The sequence below is a fragment of the Aptenodytes forsteri genome, unplaced genomic scaffold, assembly GCF_000699145.1.
Source record: "Aptenodytes forsteri isolate BGI_AS27 unplaced genomic scaffold, ASM69914v1 Scaffold183, whole genome shotgun sequence".
Classification (NCBI taxonomy): domain Eukaryota; kingdom Metazoa; phylum Chordata; class Aves; order Sphenisciformes; family Spheniscidae; genus Aptenodytes; species Aptenodytes forsteri.
The window spans coordinates 1739731-1746390 of record NW_008795918.1 but is presented as its reverse complement, the minus strand read 5'-3'; the positions used below and the strand labels follow the sequence as shown (position 1 = coordinate 1746390).

General features: G+C 40.1%; 1 pseudogene; it reads left to right on the top strand.

Moving 5' to 3' along the window:
* LOC103903501 overlaps positions 1–1711 on the top strand; it is a 45064-nt pseudogene extending 43353 nt beyond the window's left edge.
* Positions 1712–6660: the final 4949 nt, after the last annotated feature.

Here is a 6660-nt window from a genome sequence, read left to right as displayed (position 1 = left end):
GAGGGGCAGAATCCCCTCCCTCGACCTGCTGGCCACGCTCCTTTGGATGCAGCCCAGAACATGATTGGTCTTCTGGGCTGCGAGCACACATTGCTGACTCATGTCCAGGTTTTCATCCACCAGTACCCCCAAGTCCTTCTCGGCAGGGCTGCTCTCAATCCCTTCATCCCCCAGCCTGTATTGATACTGGGGGTTGCCCCGACCCAGGTGCAGGACCTTGCACTTGGCCTTGCTAAACCTCATGAGGTTCACACAGGCCCACTTCTCGAGCTTTGATGGGGATGGGGCATCTACCACCTCTCTGGGCAACCTGTTCCAGTGTTTCACCACCCTCATTGTAAAAAATGTCTTCCTTATATCTAGTCTAAATCTACCCTCTCTTAGTTTAAAACCATTACCCCTTGTCCTATCGCAACAGGCCCTACTAAAAGGGCAGTAGCCTGCCGGAGAGTACTTATTTTTGTAAGACTACGAGGCAGGAGCCAACTTCCCTCTCCCTATCTGTCCTAGCCAACAATGATCACACAAGAATTTCTTCAGAAAGGAGGGCAAGATGGGAATGATGACATTGTTTTCTGACTTAATAACTTTAACCACTTCAACAGGTTTTCCACTGCACCCATCCTTTTGGCACTGTAAAAGTAGATATATCTGGAGTTGCTTAATACATTGTCACTTGCCCAAAATTTCTGTTTATTTATAAGCTGAAGAGAAAAAGAAAAAAAAAAGAGTTAAAAAAATGAAAGGAGTAAAGCATATAGGAGCAATTATCAAACAGATAAACAGCAAGAGTTTAGCAGCCATTCTCCCCTCAATCCATATCCAGTCAGAAGGCAAACTAAACAAATGCTTTGGGGGCCTGGAAAATAGGAAACACCAGACCAAACTGTGACATTAATTAAAGCTTTCAACTTAAAAAGCCCCATGGACCTGAGTTTGAGCAAATGTGTTGTACCTACACTGAAAATTTTTCTATAGAAAGGGACACAGGTTGGGTCAGGCAAACCTGCTGACCCCTAACTCTTGCAACAGCACCCAGCTAGACACCTCCTGACCTCAACCTGCCTGGAGGTTGGGGCTGTGAATTCCACATCCATCCACTTCTGTTTCCTTCTGTGCAGGATATCCAGTGGTCAAGTCTTTCACAATGATAGAATTTCTCATATTAATAGAAGTCATAACCAAGATCAAGAACCTTTGTGGGCTAGGTGTTGTGCAAACACTTGGTAACAACTTAGAATTTAAATAAAGGTGAAGTTATTATCCAGTCATCAGGAGTTGATGTTCTATCTTCAGGAATGCCCTCAGAAATGTAAGATTTCCTTGCAAATGTCATGACCTCCATGATTTAATGTAGTCTCATTAAACCATGTTGCATAATAGAACCTCATATGTTAGTTCCTCTAATCTGAGCCTTTCAGGCTGTGAGCTCACCTGTGCTATGGATATATGCACTTAATTTCCTGTTCAATTACAAATATGCCACTGTTGACTAGAGGTAAGTTGGTTGATTTCACAACCCTTTATAACATGAGAAAGTGGGGATTTGTGCATGCAGTGACATTTAAATGGCTGATAAGGAACATGCATTTGTGAATTACAGTAAGTTTTCTTTCACCTTAGAAAAGAATGTTGTTTTCTTTATATTTTCTTTCCGATTCCAAAAGATAATCCTGGAACCTATAAGCCATGGGCCATCAATATAGATTAATACTGCTGTCCTAAGTATCAAACAACCAGATGACTCCTTCAGCCACTTACTCCATGCCTGCAAGAAAGAAGTAGAACTGTAATACTTACACACACAGATATGTATTTATATGCATCTTTGTAGAACAAGATATAAGCACCAGTTCTATTGTTCTGCCAAGTAAGAAACCTCCCATTTTGAAACATACATTTCTTTCTAAATCAAATTGTGTTCCACGCTACACTGGAACAGTTCTGGAGTTACCCCATGAAATTCAAAGAATTTGCATACAATTTTGAAAATATCTGCAATGAAGAACAGATCACAAATAGTACCATTTTGCCACTTTTGCATGCAGTTCGAGATTCACAACTGTTGTTATCCACTATTTCTGTTCTTCTAGTACATGAAAACCCCAAAGATCAGAATTAGACACTGTACAAATTAGTGATGGGCAATGTATCAATATTACAGTAGAACGGAGATTCTAAAAGTACATACTGCCAAATGTTTTCTAGACACTGATGTATTCTTACTACCACAGTAACACCCTAGTATAGCTCTTTACTTCCTGGCAGCCCAGCTCAGGCCTGCTCCATACCATTAGAACTCTCTGAACCACTATCAACTTTGACCTCTCTCAGAGCTGGAATAAAATCACTGCTATTCACTGCACTGTCAGCACTCGCTCCTCCTCTCCTTTGCCTTACCCACAGTTTTGCTCCTTCTTTCCAGCAAAATGGTGAAGTAGGACATAGCTGATGCATTCATCTGCGGGTAAGGAGAGGGCACAAAGTGAGGGAGGTGTACTGGAGGTAGGAGGGGTTAAATAGCAGGACAGGTTCCCAGTACCAACTTTGAGTGAAGTTCATAACAGAGGTGAGGATTTCTGGGATAACACAGATTAGTGAGCAAAGATATAGGGGGACAGACCACCACATCTGTAAAACCTCATGGTCTTATCTAAAACAGTCATTTTGAAATGGGGTTGCCCATTGCAACCATCAGCAGGTATGTGTAACAGATATGCAGCAGGTGACTGAGATGAAAAGGTGGAGGGGAGCAGAGCTGAGAGGAAACAATTACAATAGAAGTTCATTGTTAAAAATAGGTGTGTCAGCTCACAGTTTAACACAGCTGTGCCAAACAACATTACTGGTACTCTGACAGACATTGCTTTAGAAAGGAAGTTTTAAAGTCATGCAGTGGCAGCTGTATGAATCTTGATGGAGCATTTCCCCATGAGGAGAGAAGACTGAAAAGCAAGTGCAAAGGTGTTTGAGAGGGAGCAAAGGAAATGGCTGAGCTGAGCCAGAATACGTATACGTACAAATGAATATTCAACTTTCACATTTGATAGTTCAAAGCAGTAAGAACACATTTAACATTGTCTACGCAAAACACTAGCATGAGAAATAACTCTGGAGATACTCAACAGGTATTGCATTAGTTCAGATCCTGTACTCATTTACAAAAACATAAATCTAGACTATTTGCATTTATTTTAAGGGTGAGAGTGCAGGCTTAAATTAGCGTAGTATAGAAGAGAGTGTGACCTGCACACACCCTCAAAAAAGTCATATTTAATCTAAATCTGTAGAGGTACAACAAGATTTTATTCCTTTACAAATAAATTAATATTTCAAGTAATGAGGAAATTGCTAGCTTATGTTGGTAAAGTTTTCCTGTTCATTTCTCTTGGTAAATTTTGAGAGACTACAGCTAATGGGAAAAGCTCAACTGGCAATATGCTTTGCAATTTTGTAATATCAAAGACTTCAAGGAGCTGACAGCAGGAACTATCATGTCTTTGTGATCCTTTCCTTAAAATGCAGTTTTCATAATCTCTGATTTATCTTCTTGGCTTTTTATTTAACTGTGATTTAGACAAATGCTCTCATTTTAGAATGAGTACCAAAGCAATCAGTGCCTTGGGTTTAGAATGAATGAACAAATATTTGCAAATATTAAGGTGAAAATCCTCCCTCTGAATGTGATCTCCCTTAGGGTATTTTTGAATGTGGTACTTTGGGGATTTCATTGGGCTGTTAACTGGATGTGTATATGTACATTTCCCACTAAGAGACCTTCATCCTAATCAGTCAGAGAGGGGAACAGGATGAGACCATTGGCGCTGTTTGTGTCTGCATGAGTGCAGAGTGTTTCTGTCTGTGTTGATCTGTGTGGCCAGCTGTGTTTATGTGTATATATGTTTTACACACGTGTTTGCACGTTTGCTTGTTGAGAATACACGCTCAGCCTTGCTACTGGTTGGACCTTGGGGAACGGAGCTGCATCAGCCTCACCTCGATTGTGCTGATGAAGCCCCGAACATATTCATCTAAAGAAGTTGTATTTATTGCAATCGAGGCTCTCATAAGCGTGGAAGAGTAATCTTGTACAACTGAGACAAATTGTATTATATTTCCAGATGCAAGTACAAGCACTCTAGCTCCAGAAAGGATGGTGGTTTCATTTCCACATTCATGTGTCCATATATGGCAAGCATAGGCTTACTTTTTCCTTATTTTTAAAGCTTTCCATTTTTTATGCACCCAGTGTATATCTGTCTTGCAGAATGAACAAAATATTGATTTTACTACTTCCAAGTTTTACTCTGGTTTTAACCTATAAGGATAGCATAACTAAATGAATGCTGGGTTGGGCAATTGTGCAATGCCTGTAGTCTAGGTAAGAACAGACAGTGGAAGGTAAGCAGCCTCACTGGCAATATGGCCTTACTTTAAGATAATCAGTTGAATAAGACAGCAGGATCAAATGCAAGCTAACCAGTTCTGCTTGGATGAAAGAATTTCACAGAGAAAAGCTAAGATTCTTCTTTTCCAGGCTTTAAATGTAATCTCTTCTACCTCTTGTATGGATAGATAAGGAATGCTTATTTGCTTTCCTAAACATAGATATATTCAGGCATAAGGTTTTCAAAGAATGTCTACTGAAAAAAAATTACCAGAATTGGTGTGTTCCCCAGACTGCAAGTGGCTGATGCAGATCACTTAGAACACCATACAAGAACACCAAAGGACACCACTTCTCCTTGCTTGCTTCTGAAAAATTACAATTTAGCTGAGGGGTGTGACAACCTCTCTGCTAGGCCAGACAAGACAAAAGAAAAGATTCACAGCCAAGGAACTGGTTTGCTGGGATAAAAAAGAAACAGGGCTGCGGATGACCTTAATTAAAAAGTCATGGTTGTGCAGGTGACCCCACTTTCCCCTCCTGAGGCACAGTGACTTGTTCTGTTTATACAACTGATAACTGGTCATTTCAGGAGCTTTAGTCAAAGGAACATTATACTTGACACCTGGTGGAAATTTGGCAGCTGTGTAAGGTCTAGAGGGAAGCTTGTCATCTCTAGGTTAGTTTAGTGGTTTGCCCTTTTGGGGAGCAAAGAACTGAGTTGCAATTGCACCCCCTGTCCTGTATCAGCATGGAGAGTATGTTGCATGTTGTTATGTTCAGTCTGGTAGACATTTCCAGTTACGTGCTGGTGTGTGAGTTTGGCAGCCTGTGTTTTTCAGACAGTGTTACCATAAGTCGGCAGATGAAAAACTCTCTAAGACTCAATCTGGAGTTTTAGAAAGCAGGCATTCCTTTTTGCGGCGCCGGGCACACAGGGGATCACTCCACCTAATGTGCACGCCGAGCTGCTCAACTATAGGAGTTAAGTACAATCAGAATATACATATTCATTAGATTCCCGAGACATGATTAACATATTCATGTTATTTCATTAACATATGTAAAAGTCTTTAACGCATGCGCTCTTATGTCCATTGGTGGTCTTTCAGGGTCCTCTGGTGGTCGTCGATAGTCTTCCTCACCGTGACCGCTAGTTGAACTCAGTTCTTGCGCATGCACAGTTTGTTCTTTGGCTCGGTTTGCACAATTTTACCTTCACAAACGAGCTGTCTTCAGCATCACTTCCTTATCTACAAGGTTTCAAGGTCTTCTGTCCTACTGAATGTTTAGCTTATCTATTCACAGAGTATACCCCTACTGAATGTTTAGCTTATCTATTCACAGAGTATGTCAAGCTTGGCTACATTATGTCCAGTAAAGAGAACCGTATGTCTCTTCAATATTCCTTTGTACTCAGCATCAACAGTACTTAGAGGACCTATGCTAACATGCTGGCTTTATTTATGCTGCCTGCTAATAGACAGACTGCTCTACAGTCTGATGATAGGATGAGACCCGTTATTATAATTGCTAGTGAAAGAAACTGTGTTTTAACTGCAGTAGAGAAGGCCTGCACTTCAGGAACTAAGGAATCTTGTTCTATGTCAGATGTAAGTAGCTTTTAAGTGATAATTCTGCCTGTATAGACTAGAATACATGAAGTCTTTATAAGGTGATGTTATCATCAGGATCTGAGGAAAGAAGAAATTATTACAATGGTAATAGCAAATCTAGGACCTAATAGTGCAGCAGATATGGTATTGACAAAGGTGTGAGATTAAAATTGTAAAGCCTTATGAGCTTTTATGATTTCCCCGCATAAAAAAAAAGAGACCTAGTAAACACACAGAAGCTCTGATAGTTACTGGAAACCAGGTTTATTTGGAGGAATGCACAAATGAAAGAAATGTCAAATGTGCCTTTTGGAATAGTGTTCTTTATACATATATTGTGTCTATATTTGTACAGCACCTAACATGAACGCTGATCGAGATGCTAATAAAGAACAGACATTCTGGATATAAATTTAACACAGTAATAACTAATGTTTCTGATCCCTCTGATACACACATCAAGTGAATTGTATGAAACAGGAATATCTAATCCATTTGAAAGTGAGAATAGGGTCTGGGCTAGCAGATTTTCTGCCAGTTACTCTGTATTTAAATGAACAAGAAATATGACTTGATATAAGCTTTGTGTAAAGCTGTTTTACGAGTCTGATTTTTCTAAGCTTAATCAATTAAGACATCAGACCCTCTAAAACACAG